Raw genomic sequence first — 16,511 nt, 5'->3', positions numbered from 1 at the left:
CTTTCTCTCTTTATCTATATCCAATATATCTGATCTAACATATATAAAATCTAATATACTTGTATATAAATCTGTAATTACATCGAATTAAATTACATAAATACACAATCAGATATAACGATATGAATAATTAAAAAATCTAATAACTCTGAAACTAATCCCATTAGAAAGATATATTACCATTGATAATTTTCTCGACAATGAAATCGATTCTCCATTCATTCCCTCTTTTTTTTTCTTTTTTTTTTTTTTTAACATTCATCAACATTCACAAACATTCTCACAATTTCTCGCAAGCCAACGAAAGTAACAAGGAAGGAATGATGAAAAAAGGAAAAAAAAAGGGTCACGAAAGAAAAAAATGTACGACAAAGGAAAAAAAGAAACGCGCACTAGCATATATATATATATATATATATATATATATATATATATACACACACACACACACACACACACAAATTAGCCTTCGATAATGTTGGTACGTTCGGTAGCGCGAAGTAAGGTCGGTCGACACGGTAAGTGTGTCTTCACCGTCAAGTGGATATTCGCGAACGAATGGGGGAAGTCAACGCGAAACGTTGACTCGAGTTAAGCAGGGAATACGTAACGAAGCCTTCTTCTTCTTCTTCTTCTTCTTCTTCGTTTTATTCTTCTTCTTCTTATTCTTCTTCATCTTCTTCTTCTTCTTCTTCTACTTCTTCTTCTTCTCGTTCAGCTCGTTCTCGCTTACACGTTCTTTCCTTAGCGACGTAGGCTCGATCTCGAAAGCCATTAATCAGGATCGAACGACGACCTCTCCTCGAGCTATACACACTTCTGATCCTTCTGTATACATCAGAGTTGACCTTGGATCTATGGCGAGAGCGCGACACCATAAACGACTCTTTTCTATCTCTCTCTTTCTCTCTTTCTCTCCCTCTCTCTCTCTCTCTCTTTATTTCTATCCATCTCTATCTATCTATCTATTTATTTATCTATCTATCCATCTACCTATCTCTCTCTCTCTCTCTTTTTTTTTCTTTCTTTCTATCGTAGACTCAAAGTTGCACCTGTGAATCGCGAATCGAGCGTGCCAAGTCTGACAAACGAGGACATCAAATCTGAATAAGACCGATAAATATTCTTAGGAAACATCTGCCTTCACGGTCTAACGACACTTTAACCAAAGCACCGTTTTACTCGCGAACGTGTCTATCGATTATCTATCTCTCTCTCTTTCTCTCTCTCACTCTCTCTCTTTCTCTCCCCTTCCCTATCCTCTATCTCTCTCTAGTTTGTAAGTACTTACGAAGGCATTCTTTTTTTTTAGCTAAATAAAAGAAAATTTTTCTGTAATTTTAAGACGATATCCTTCCGAGTTGGTCTAAGATCATAGAATCAAATCTGGTTATCTATTTATCTTATAGATGAACTGTTCGTTCGTCCTGGATAATAATTTTTGTAATGTTTCATTCACGTGCACACATACGCATATATAGAAATATATACGCACGCATACATATTACGCGAGTATACGCAAAGTATACACATTTATGACTTAGGATTTATTAATGTTATCTTATTTTTGAATATGAAGGACGTTTCTGTGGCTCATCGGTGATAGCTTGAATGATATTGAAAATTAAATTAATGATGATAGGTTTATTGGTAATAATTTAATCTTTTCTTTTTTCTCTTTTTTTTTTTTCTTTTTCCCCCTTTTTATTTTATTTTACAAACGATATCTTCGACCGATCCAACTGATCCGACTAGAGAATCAAGCTAGATATCTATTCATCTTTTAGATAAATTGGTCGTTTGTCCTGGATAACAGTTTTTGCAATGTTTCATTCATTCACGCACGCGCGCACGCGCGCACGCACGCAATCACGCACGCACGCATTTAAGAATTGATTTATTAAATGTTATCTTATTTTTTTGAATTATTAAAGAACATTCCATCGGTGATAACTTGAATGATATTGAATATTAAATTAATGACAGGATTATTCGTAATAATTTAATATTCTGATCACTTATTTATTTATTTATTTATTTTTTTGTTTTTTTGTTTTTTTTTGTTTTTTTTTTTGTTTTTTTTTTTCTAAATATCGAAATACAGTACGTATGAGATACGGACGTAATCTTTATGAGATACGATTTATAGATAGAATTTGATGGAAATTATGCGGGATCTTTAATTCGACGTATTTATAATCAATGACAGTTCTAATGTCATCGATAATTCAATCGATCACAGGCTTATCATATTATTGTATATATATATATACATATGTATATATATATATATATATATATAATAACTGTTCAATCATTAATTTTCTATATAACGAAAAGTATTACAAATTAACAAATTATTGTCATTGTTATCAATGATCGTAAATAAAATATTACGAAAATCGTTCGATGTTGATTTCGAATACGATGAAAAAAAAAAATGTCAACGTTAATAAAAATCTTCTAATATCCAATTATCGTGAATTTTCTTCATATTTTTCATCATCAAACAGTTCAATTCGCACGAAGAAAATTTCTAACGAGAAATCATATTAGTGCTACTGATTCGTCATCTCGATCGATATCGTCGATTATTGAGAAAGAATAAAGATAAAAATAAAAGAATTAGGAATGGAAAAATTAAAAGAAAAAAAAAAAAAAAGAAAAAAAATAAAAAAGAAACGATTGTAAAAGAATAAATAAAAAATAAATAATAAATAAAACGGGGGGAAAAAAAACGATAAAAAAAGAAAAAGAAAAAATAGAAAAGAAAAAGAAAAGGAAGAAATAAAAAGGAGAAAAGTAAGATAGAAAAAAAAAAAAAAAGAAAAGAAAGATCTAAAAGAATCGTCGTATGATAATTACCGATATACTTAATGTCGTTGCACCCTGGTGCATATCGATTTCATGCCTCGAGCGAGTAGGTACGCTTCGAGCCGTGTTAATGAACCGCGGAATGCAATCGCGAATGCAGAGAAGGATGGAAGAACGTACGCTCGTTCATCCGGTGATACGAAGAACGAGATGATGAGATGAAGTAAGAGGTAAGGAGGGTGGTGGAAGAAGAGGAGTAGGAGGATGAGAGAGAGATAGATAGATAAAGAGAGAGAGAGAGAGAGTGAGAGAGAGAGAGAGAGAAAGAGAGGAATATGGTGAGGGGTGTTAAGTGGGTAGAGAAAAACGACGATTAAGACGATGCTTGCTGTCGATCGTCCCTCTCTCTCTTCCTCTCTCTCTCTCTTTCTCCCTCTCTCAACCTTCGAAGTCCTTTACGCAGGTGTGTGTGTATGTCGTCGTCGTCGTTACTCGTTTCGCTAATCACCATTCGATCATCTTAATGAATATTCCTCATTTAGAATTCTGTTCCGTGCGTAGACTCTCTCGTTCTGAATTAAACTCGACAGCGTCGTATGCTCTCGTAAAGATTTCGTCGATTTACTTATATCTTCTTCTTCTTCTTTTTATTTTTTTGTTTTACTGTTTCTTTTTCTTTTTCGTACGAGAGAAAGAGAAAGAAAGAACGAGTGAGAGAGAGAGAGAGAGAGAAATAGAGATAGAAGACTCATTAACTTCATGGCAATTGAACATTGAATGAGTGAATACGTCGGATTAAGATCGACTAAGGTCTATCGATTTGATCGACATGATGAGAGTAAGAGTTGACGTTTCTTCGAGTTCTCTTTTTTTTTACTATTTTTTTTTCTTCTTTAATCTTAAAAAATATCTTTCAGCTGTTTGTTCGTCCGTTTGTTTTCTCGTACAATTAATAATGATGATGATATATTTGTTATTAAAAGATTGAAAGTTGAACGAAGATTAGACGTTTAGAATACACTGATCCATTGTTTGTTTTAATCTTTCATTTGTTTTTTTTTTGTTTATTTTTCTTTTTTTCTGAAGTCGGGATTTTTTTTTTCCTTCTTTCTTATTTTTCTTCTTTTTGAAGTATTTTTTATAACGTTTCGTTGCAATAAATTTATTTTTTTTTCCTTTCAATACCTTTTATATGATCTATTTTCATATGTCATAAATTATTAGATTAATTATAAATATGTATATATATATATATATGTTCTAATAGGTATTAAATTAAAATTATGCATATATTCTAATGGATGCTTTTATCATAGACTATTAAATTATTTATGGATATATATATATATATATATATATATATATATACATACATTTTAATAGATATTTTTATCATAGAGTTTTATAAGTTATATGTCATCGTTATTTTTTTATTATTAAATAATTTCCGGCTCGAATCGATTTGAGCAATTTCATTGATATATTTTTTTTTTTTTTACTTTCATTTTTAATAAGAAAAAATTAATGAAAAAATGTCTAAGAGTATATCGTACATTATTATTACATTGTACGTTATTATTATATCGTACATTATTATTATATTCAATCGATTTACAAAAGTGAGAACTTTCAGAGATATTAGAAAGTTTAGAAAAGACAATATCATGATACAGACATAGGCATACACACACACACACACACACACACACACACACACACATACACAAGTTTGTAAAGAGAGTGAAAAAGATAATTTTACTTTCGTACTTACGTGAGATATAATAAGTGAACGACCTATAGTAAAGACATCTCTTCCTTCCTACTTCGGGTTGATCGAACTTCTTAAGGCCTCTACATCTCTCGAAAAAGCATCGATGCATTTCGTTACGCTAGGATATCAAGTATCGAGTTTTCGCTTTTAAGTATCGATCTTTAATACCAGATTTCCGTTGTTGTGTCGCTGTTGGAAACATTAGATGGTTAATTTTTGAACTGGTTTTTATTTTCTTTTATTTTTCATTGTGCTTTTAATCAGATAGATCGATGATCGAAGATCAATGGACGAATGATAAAGAACAATCTGCGAAAATTCTAAATCTGATAAATAATAAATTAGATTATGCGTAAGATCAATGCTGAAACAAGAAAAAAAGAAAAAGCATTAATATCTCGAAATACATTAGATTTAAAAGATTCCAATAAAAAATTACATCATGTTTATCAGTCTGCGATTTATCAAAATATCCTAAAAATATAATATATTTGTTAAATAAATAATTATACATTTATTCGTTAGATAGATTGAAGATTAATCCTGAGAAAATAGAAAAAGAATTAATATTTGAACATTAATATTCTGGAACTATAAAATTAGAAAATTAGAATAGAAAATTAAATTATCTATTTACGTACATACATATATACAAATCGATGAATATAAATATCGCATTAAAACTTAATAAAAATTTTTAAATAAATACTTCATTCGTTATTATTTTTCTTTTTATATAAATTTATATATTTACTTTTAATACATATTATAGATATAATATATACGTATATGTGTATATCTATAATACAAATAAACGCATAATATATATTTATATATATATATATATATATATTAATATACGCGTAATATATATGTACTTATGTACAAATTAATATGTATAATATGTAAAATAATATTCCTTTAATATAATACGAATTATATTAAATGATAAATTATTTTACAGAACGTATGAGACGTAGTAGTACTGTCCTGAACAAGACTTGTTAACGAAATGAAACAATGTTATTATTCAATAGTCGACTTTGGTCTGTGTATTGTTTTGATGACGAGATAAGACACGCCCGATTTCTGTTTACAATCTTTCTCCTCAATGTAAAAGCAAGTACGTGTCATTGGGATAAGAACATCCTTATAGTTAGTTTAATACAAGCCGTTGATCCAGAAGGTACGTAGTACTTAATAATTATCGATATTAATTACAACGCATAAAATTTATTCTCCCATTTTATTTCATTTTATATTAATTAATTAGAACAATAATTATATTACAATTTTAATACATATTTTCTTATATTATATTATATATCTAGCCTATATATATATATATATATATATATATATATATATATATATAGTATATATTTTATTTTCACTACGTCTAACTTTGTTTATAAAAATTATTGAAATTAAGGAATATATAAATATGTACGATTATTTTTAGATTTTTCGTTTACGACGTTTTAACAATTATTGATATTTATTCTATTGTTTCACCGTTTTAATTAATTAATATGTTTATTTTTGAAATTAAACAGATCTTTCACATAGGCCATTTTAATAATTATTGATATATAATCTTTTTATTCCACTCTGTCTTAATATATATACATATATATATATATATATATATATATAATATAATAATTATTTGAATTAAAATAAATTTAATTTCGTCACGTAGATTGTTTTAATTCATAATAATTACTAACGTATATTTAGATTATTTATATATATATATATATAGGTATCCATGAGTGTTTTTGATATAGAAAACAAAAAGAAACAAACAAATGAACAAAAACAAAAAGGAAAAAAAAAAGAAAAAGAAATAGGCTAACGAAAAGATCTGCGCTTTCACTTTGTGTAAAATTTCGACGACGACGACGATTTAAAATATTATCGAAAATGCGAGAAGTTATATTTCGAGTGGGAAGTTGGAAGGATGTCCAAGACCGGAGCATCTTTTTCTGGGTCAACTTTATCGTCGATTCTTACGCGTTCGTTCCAACACGAAATTTCGCGATCTTCGTGTCGTTACTGCGACCGATGCAAAAAGAAAACGCGCCTACCCGTTGTATAAAATTATTCGCGAAACTGTGCCGTGTAACCGTCTCTTCGTGTTTCACTTCAATATGCGTATCGTACGGGAACTTTGAAGATTATCGATTGAAATCTGACACGTTGACTATGAAAATTAATTGAATCGTTTTATTTTTTCAATTTTATTCAAATTACATCGACGAAAGGATTTTTTAATTAAATTAATTCGAATTTCTTGGTATGTAATCGTTGAAAATTTTAATTGTGAAAATTGTTCGTCAAATTAATTTTGATATTTTTAGCAGAAAAAAACCAAGAAACAAAAAGAATAATCATTTATTAAATTAATTGGAAATTTTTCGAGAAAATTATTATTCTTTTTTTTTTTTTCGATATTCGTAGGAGGAATTTTTTTTTTCTTTTTTTTTTTGTGGAATTGTATCGATATTTTTAAAGAGCAAATTATTTACTAAATTCATTAATTAAATCTATTATTAATTATAAATTATTAATTATTGTTTATTATTAATTATAAATATATACATATAAGATACTTATCAAATATTTTTATATTGTAGATACATTTTCAATATTCTACGATAATATCGAAATTAACAATTAATGAATTAATCATCACAGATATAAGATTACTCGACAGAGAGGAAGAGAGAGAGCGAGAGAGAGAAAGAGAGAGATAAAGAAGAGTAAGTTTAAATATCAGAAAAATATCGAACTCGTAATTTCTTGCACTCGACATTTTGCATATATTTCCGGTACTGAAGTTGCGAGGAATCTGGTCCTCATCAGGAAGCAATCGCTCGTACGGAGGCTGCCAAATGGTAGGCCGTTAATATCAGCGATTGCGAGTCGAACAGAAGAGAAGAAAAAAAAGAAAGAAAATGACAGAGAGACAGAAAGAGAGAAACATACATACATATATATATATATATATATATATATATATATATATATATGTATATATCTCTGTATACGTCAAGAAACGAACATATATTTATGAATACATATCAACATATAAATATAATTATATATATATATATATATATATATATATATATATATATATATATGTATAAGATCGATGTATTTATTGTTAGTAATGTTTATAAATTTTATTTTGTTTATCATGAAAATCGATATTGATTCGACCTTCGTTGTCGAGGACGAATCTTATCGAAATTCCAAAGGAGGATCAAGAACACGTCGATCTCGAGAAGATCGATCATTTACCGTCTCACCTGTCGATCCGTTCACACGTTCTCGAGTCTTCCTTGTTGAAACGCCTCAGAAGGGAGATCGTTTTCGTATGGCTGTGTGAATTATTTTTGGACTTTCCGAGGTCATTGCCACGCCATTTTTAGGCCCTCGCGTGTACCCATCTTACCCATATTTGCTCTCGAACGATCAAGGGGAAATAATGACTTGTGACTTTCGAATAATTTCAAGGATTTCTCTCTTTCTTTCTCTTTCTCTCTTTCAATTTTCCTGCCTCTCTCTCTCTCTCTCTCTCTCTCTCTTTCTCTCTCTTTCTCTCTCTCGTTCTTTTTGTGTTGTTTTTTCTTTTCAATTTTTTTTGTTCAGATTAAAGAATCGTCAAGCATCAATCAAGCAATGATTATTTTACTCCTGTTCTATTTTTTTCTAATGAAATTTTTATACAAGTAGAAATATGACTCGGTTAATTATCTTTTTTTTTTTTTTTAATGAAAATTTTTAGATAAATAGTAACGTAATTCGATTCAAGTTGATTTCTAATCGTGCAATAGTTATCTCTGTTAGTCTCTTTTCTTTCTTTTGTTTCTTTTTTTCACTGGAAAATTTTTTCTTCTTTCGTTGCAAAATTTTTTTGCAGAAGAATTTATTTCCTTTAACATGAAAATTATTTTCATGTTTATACGCATGAGAAAAAAAGGATTTGTTATTAAAAAAAACAAAAAAAAAAAAAGAAAAAAAACGAATAATTAGAAGCAACACTTTGATTCGCAAAAAATCAACTTTAAACTTCAAAACTTTTTCTAAACAATGAAACTGAAAATCATTACATTTGTATTAATATAGTAATAAGTCAAGAGAAATCGTGGCAAGATATTAGTTATTCATATACCGAATGTAAATCATTTCAATCTTTTTTGCAAATTTCCAAAAAAAAAAGAAAAAAAAGATGAAGAATAGAATTCGTAACACAGAAAAATCACTTCAAATGTTTCTAAGCGCTTTTCCATTGCTAAAGAAAAAAAAAAAAAAAAAAGAAAAAAGAAAAACAGAAAAAAGAGAGAGAAAAAAAAAATAAAAAGACAAAGAAAAAGAGAAAAAAAAGAGGAAAAGTAAGAAATCAAGAAACATAATTCATTGCTTATGGGGACTACAGTAATGTAAATAATAAATCAAAGGATATCATGGTGGTAAGATAATAGATAAACTTATTCCAGCTACTGTCTCGTGTAAAACGTTTGTCCGTCCTATCGGTTCAACGTTCGTCAGCAGCTCTCCTAGATCTATAACTTATTGTATTTTTACAAATAAGCGAAAGTGGAATAGAGGTAAAACCTGGCAAGGCTTTTGCTTACGGTAGCACGGCACCGCAAGAACCAAGAAGCAGCAGCCATCTTAGAGAAATACGATAACCATAAGCTGAGAGAGACCGACTTTCGGTACTTTATTACAACTTCGAAATGACACGTCGAATATATATCGCCTCTTACAAATTATCTTCTTCTTGGACACGATCGATCTTTTCTTCCACTGACATCGAGAAGCACGTCTTCTTTTCATAATAAAAAAAAAAAAAAAAAAAAAAAGAAAGAAGAGAAAAATAAAGAGGGAGAGAGAGAGAGAGAGAGAGAGAGAGAAGGAAGATAAATAAGTGAGATAAAGATCATTTTAGAAAGTACAACAGTGTTATATGGATATTGATAAAATCTTTTTGTCATAATGAAAGTAGATATATATATATCATGCTCGTTAATTTTATTTCTTTTTTTTTTTTTCTTTTTTTTTTTTATTTTATTTTATTATGTCGTTTTATTAACACTATTATTTAGTGTTTAAAAATTGCCCTAAGAGTTAATATATATGTTTATATGTTTCTTTGTGTGTGTTTGTGTCTATGTACAGTTAATAATATTAAAAATTGATTAAGTTTTCGAGAGATCTATAATTTTTTTCTTTTTCAAAATTATTTTCAATTATTTCTAAATTGATGTCTAATTAGATATATTTATTATTACACATAGATTATACATATAGATATTTACGATATATCTATTTCTCTTATTTGTAAGAATAATTATTTTTTTATTATAAAATAATATTTCAAACGTATGTAAATGAATACTTACACATCTTACGTATTAATAATTTCTACATTTATACATTTTAAGTACAATGTATCTGATCAAATGAATTATTTTTATATTTATTTATAACACTTAATTAAATACCCGTTTGTACGAATTAACATTTATATAGTATCCGGTTAATTATGTACATAAATAATCACGTAAATTAACACGTACCTATTACTTCTTTTTTTTTCTTTTCTTTTTCTCTCTTTTCTTTCTTTCTTTCTTTTTTTTTTTTTTATTATTATAATTAATACGATCGCAAAATATTTGGATTTTTTGAACTCGTTCACAGTTGACCGTATGCTTTAAAATTGTCGGTATGTTTTATAAAAAAAATATATATATATATATATATATATATATGTATGTGACTTTTATATTTCTTTCTCTCTTTCTTCCGGTATAGAACGTGCGATCGGTTAAACGATCGTTTTACGATCGTTCTTACAACATAATTCGACGTTACGGTAATCGATCGGCTTTCTGAGCGAGAAACGCGTGCCGCCGTTAGTCAGACGATCGGTTTCAGATCGGTAAGGAAAAACGTAACACCGGCAGGCGCCAAGTTAAAAGGCTTTGCGAGCCTTTCCACCTTTCGATTTTGCACGTGTTATCGATTAGTCGCTCTCTTTCTCTCTCTCTCTCTCTCTCTCTCTCTCTTTCTCTTTCTCTCTCTCTTCCTCTTGCATTTATCGATCGCGTTTAAGTTAGAATTTAGATCGATAGATCTCTAGATTTATCTATCTATCTATCTTCGAACCACCCTTTTTTTCCTTTTATTTTAATCTTTTTCATTTTCTTTCTTTTATTATTTTTCAACGATCGAGATATAAAAGCATGTATTTATATGTATGTATGTATGTATGTATGTATGTATGTATGTATGTATGTATGTATGTATGTATGTATGTATGTATATATATATGTATGTATGTATCTGCTATGCAACTTCCGTCAAAAGAAAATACGGTTTCCTCTTCGTTTTTCATCTTAAGTTTATTATTTTATTTTAGTTTCATTACGGAAAAGTATTTCCTTTTATTATTTATTTATTTTTTTTTATTTATTAATTTAAAATCTGACGAATATTTCAACGATCTTATTACTACATTTATTTAAGAATTATTTAACAACAATGATTATAATGTAATCATTAATTTTATACATATATGATATATTAATTATTAGAATTTTATATATGTATATATATATATTTTTTTTTCTTTTTGAAAGAACAAACGATAATATAAAAAAAAAAAAACAAGAATTTAATTTATTAATATACGAAATATATTAGCGAATTTCTTTACATACATTTACAAAAATAAAAAAAAAAAAAAAATAGAAAAGAGAAAAGATGACAATACGAAAAAACTAAGAATATTAAATTAATATACATTTAACTATAATACTTATATGATAATAATAACAATAATTAAAAATACTTAACTATATATGTTTTTATTTTTTTTATTTTTTTTTATTACAATACTTATATCGTTATAATAACGTTTAAATTTAGTATAATATTAGAAAGGGACTGTGTAATTCGATCATTTGTCAATTCACAATTTGTAGATAATCAATTCGTTAACTATATACATCTCATAAATGATTCGATATTTTAAGAATAAGAGATAATGATAATAAAGAAAAAAAAAAAAGAAAAAAAAAAGAAAGAAAGAAAGAAAGAAAAAGAAATGAAAAAAGTAAAAAAGTAAAAAAGAAAAAGGATCATCATAATTTGTAGATAGCTAGTTATTTATGGAAATCGAAATAGAAAGATAAAGTTAAAAGGAGTTAATGCTAATCGAAGATGTTACTTGTATGTTAGCTCGAATTATCGATTTGCATACGTCGCGTCGCCATGGCCGAAGAAGGAGACCTCGTCTAACTCATGGAGTTGAGTTGACGTTAGGAAATTCGTCACGGCGAATTGCTCGCGGCTTCGATGCGTATCCGCTGCAAGTCTTGAGATCGTAAGCAACGAGTCCGGTTTTTTTTTTCCCCTATTGCTATTGCTGTTGCTGTTGGTGTTGCTATTGGTATTTGTATTTATATTGGTATTGGTATTGGTATTGCTGGTTACTGCCAGAGTTCCTCCTATCGTTCCCTGTTATGACAAGTCGACTATTAATTTCCGTTCTTAGCATTGGCTTGGCCTTAACACGCCTTTGCACACGAATACGATCGTCTCTAATCTTTCGTTTTTGTTTTCTTCTTCTTCTTTTTTCTCCCTCTTTTTTCCCTTTCTTCTCTTCTATTTCTTCTATTTATTTTTTTATTTATCATTATTATTATTATTATTATTATTATTATTATTATTATTATTATTATTTTTGTATTAGTTCGCCTGTTCAATAATTTTATGAAAACTTTCGAACGATCTTGCATGATCTTTTTTGGACTTGTTTTTTTTTTTTTATGACTCTCGTTTTTCTTTGTTATTTGAGATTTCGAATTTGTTTTTTTTCTTTCTTTCTTTCTTCTTTTTTTTTTTTTTTTATAGAAATTCCGTTCGCTTCTCGAAAATCTTGTTCCCCCCCCCTAGGCGTTTAATGATTTTATTTCGAATTTTTTCTTAATTCCTTTTTTTCGCAATACTTTCGTCTCTCGTTTTATTACGCGCGATCAAGGGTAAGAATTTTGTCGTCGAATGTATTTTTTTCCTTCTAACCTTTATGACTTATTTTCTATAAATTTATTAATGAAATTATGCTCTGTCTTGATTATTTATTCGTAGATTAATATAATGAAGATTTATCTCACGATCTAATAATTATTATTTATCGTGAAAAATTGATTTATCACTTATTATCAATTCATTAATCTTTCGAATCACGCGATCGTTCATTGACGTAAGTTCTATTATATTTTTTGATCGTTTCTATTATTTTTTTTAATTTCTTTTGCTTTAAAATATTTTTCCTTTTTTTTTTCTTTTTTCTTTGATTTTTTTTTTTTTTTTTTTTTTTTTTTTAAATCGTCATCGTCGTCGTCGCGTTCCTCCAATCCTCGACAAATCTATTCGGACGTTGATGCTGAGCGTAGATCAAGATCTTGAAGGAGACACCTCGAAGAGTCTCCTTTACTCCTTGGATTTGCCCCCTACGCACGCTTAAGATCGTGATCTTTAATCTACGTAGCCACGTAATAAATCTAGTGAGTCCGATGGCTATAGGAAGATCCACGAAGGACGTAAGATCCGAAGAAGATCTGAACGATCGAGATTCTTATCCTATCGATTCTCGGAACGATAGGAAGCAACGTTATCGATCGTCTATGATATCACGATCGTTTAATAAATCGTTTCACGTGAAAATAATTCGTTATTTGGAAAATGGAAAAAAGAAAAAATAATTCCAAAAAGATTTTCTACACGTTTTTACACATTCAATTTATTTTTCTGCGATTATTATATATATATATATTTTTTTTGTTTTTTTTTCTTTTTCTTCCCTTTTTCTACTTATATTATTTTATATTATTATTATTATTATTATTATTATTATTATTATTATTATTATTATTATTATATAAAATAATATAAATACGAGAAAGTAATAAAGATATAATTATGTATATACAATATAAAAAATATATACATACATGTATATATATATATATATATTTTATATAATATATGAAATAATATAACAAAATATAGAATTATTTTTATATATATATATACTGTTCATAAGATATATGAAAATCATTTTTTCTTTTTCTTTTAAATATAATCTATTATTTTAAATTGTCAATTGACAATTTTTTTAATTTAACCTTTCACTAAGTCAGATCTCTTTTTCAATCTGGTTACTATCGAAATCGTTATAAATCATTATCAGTACAATATTTAACTTAAAACTTAACCTATGGAATAGATAAGATTATCTTTCAGATTAACTTTTTTTTTATTTCAGAAACTAGATAGATAGATAGATAAAGAGAGAGAGAAAGAGAGAGAGAGAGAGAGAGAGAAAGAGAGATAGAGAGAAAAATTTCTGAGACCGAGAGACTGAGAGACTGAGAGACTGAGAGACTGAGAATGAAAAATTCGCGGTAACGATCACTCTCATAGCGACCTGTTATTACTCGGTAATAGTGTTAACTGCTATAACGGCGATGGCGCCTTTCATTACGTTTATATACACATACACATGTAGAATATAACGCAACGAGCTTGTAAAACAGAGCGAAAGGCCTCGCGGTGAGAAAAGGAGAGCGAGAAAAATGGGAGGTAACGTTCATAAAGAGACCGCTTTCAAAAGAGACCGACACTTGAGATTTTCCAAGGTGATAAAGAAAATTGCTGAAAATTGTCGGCTCGAATGAATGAAAACGACGACAACGACAACGAGAACGACAATAACAACAACAAAAATAACAAGGACAAGGAAAAAAATATATATTTTAACTTTTTCTTTTTGTTCGACTTGATCTGAAATATGTCGGGGGGTCGTATAAAACGAGACGTATAAGTTTGAATATCTATAACAGTCGAAAATTAAAGTTATGTGTTATAACTCTTAATTATATAGGATCTACTGTAATATACGTGTAAATAATTATTGTTCTGCTACTAATATTTCTTTATTTTCTTTTTTCTTATTTTTCTTTTTTTTTTCTTTTTTTTTTTCCTTTGAAATGCACAGTTTCGCTATAATTGTGTAACCACATAACATTGTTATTTTTTTACTTTTTATTTTCCTTTTTCTCTCTCTCTCTCTCTCTTTCTCTTTTTTTCTTTTTCTTTTTTTTTTTTACAAATTGAATCCTTCGCCGATATTATCTGTCGACATATTTTATGTATTATTTATTATACATGCGATATGTATATTTATAATTATGAATGTAATCTTAAATAAAAAGAAAATTTTGATCGATCATTGTTATGTATACATCGATCGATATTATAGTAATGTGCATCCATTATATATATATATATATATATATATATGACTTAGGTTATTTTCGTAATCATCAATTCATATGCATGCATATCACATTATATAATAATATGATATTTAATAAGAAAATTTTATTTCTTCATTAACTCATTTTTACAATTCATAATTATACTTTATATACTTACATATATTGTATATATGTACATACATATATATATATATATATATATATATATATATATATATACACACTGCATTATATAATTATACCCTTATTGTATAAAACAAATTTAATTTCTTGATTAATATATTTTTACAAGCTGTAATTGTATCCAGATATACATGTCAGATTATGTAAAATATGTAAACTCTCTTATATTTTGATAAGAAAATGATATAGCATTTTTAAATGCGTAATAATTTACTTGGAAATAGTATCGTTAAGATCTCTCTCTCTCTCTCTCTCTCTCTTTATTTCTCTTTCTCTTTCTGTTTCTCTCTCTATCTCTTTTTATTTCTTTTATTTATACATATATATATATATATATATATATTTTATAAATATATTTTATATATATATATTTTTTATTTTCGTTTCTCGGATATATTAGAGACCGTCGAGAAATTATACTTTATGAGTTGATTTTAATTCGAAAACACGTACCTAATGGTCCACCCTGTTTACTACATACATATTTATTTTTTCATCTTCTTTTTTTTCTCTTTTTTTTTTCTTTTTTTTTCTTTTTCTTTTTCCATACATTTTTCTTCTCTCTCATTTTTAAATCTTACTTTCCTTCCTTCCTTTAATCCTTCCTTCTCTTTCTCGTATACCAACTTGTCGTATTTGTAACATTTTTACGGCAGGGAATGTAAACGTTAAGCGCATTCTTTGTACGATTTCAATTTCACCATAAGGCGTCCTCGTTACGTATTGCATCCTATGGCCTTCGTAAAGATAAGACGACGGTTCCTCCCAGTGAAAGTTATTAAAACCTTGCCAACGACTGATATATGCCGTTAGACGAGAATTCGATCGTTGATTTAACGATGTCCTTCCTGTTTCGGATAAAAAACATTGCATGCATGAGAAAAATATTTAAGTAAATAAATATATTAAAAACGAAGTGCATTCGGCAATATTTGGCAATATTGATCGAAAATGTATATATAATTACATTTATATATATATATATATATATATATATATATATATATTTTGGTACCAATAAAAAAAATAAAGACAGAGAGAGGACAGATAAAAATATAGTTAGTTCGTTGTTGAATTATTAATTATACTTGTAGCTCATTTTATAGGATTATTATAATATTAATATTAGTATTATAATAATCTTTAATATAAATTTTAATATTGATATAAATATTATAGGATTATTATTATAACATATATAATATATATATTTTTTATCGCAGTGATATATATATATATATATATATATATGTATATATAAATTTAATAATCCTTTTAAGTTCGTTTTAAAGTTCGAGAAAATATTTTTTAGATTGTTATGATCAATATAAAATTTTCTTGGGATGATATTTTCTTTTTTCTTTTTTTTTTTTTCTTTTCTT

General features: G+C 27.6%; 1 long non-coding RNA gene across 3 annotated transcripts in view; it reads left to right on the top strand.

Annotated features, from left to right (window-relative positions):
• Nucleotides 1-5,727: 5,727 nt before the first annotated feature.
• The window catches only part of LOC118447793 (uncharacterized), a 33,727-nt gene continuing 22,943 nt past the window's right edge, over nucleotides 5,728-16,511 (top strand). Inside the window, exon 1 of one of the 3 annotated variants that reach the window (XR_004839969.2) lies at nucleotides 5,728-5,771. This is a non-coding gene — a long non-coding RNA (uncharacterized LOC118447793). Of the gene's footprint in view, nucleotides 5,772-13,057; nucleotides 13,171-13,955; nucleotides 14,107-16,511 lie in introns of those variants that run through there. The other 2 variants (XR_004839968.2, XR_014982000.1) reach the window with 2 other exon arrangements.

This window comes from Vespa mandarinia, chromosome 3 (assembly GCF_050613455.1).
Source record: "Vespa mandarinia isolate Hongniang chromosome 3, ASM5061345v1, whole genome shotgun sequence".
Taxonomy (NCBI): Eukaryota; Metazoa; Arthropoda; class Insecta; order Hymenoptera; family Vespidae; genus Vespa; species Vespa mandarinia.
The sequence above is the reverse complement of the archived record's forward strand: the minus strand, read 5'-3'. Positions and strand labels throughout refer to the sequence as shown.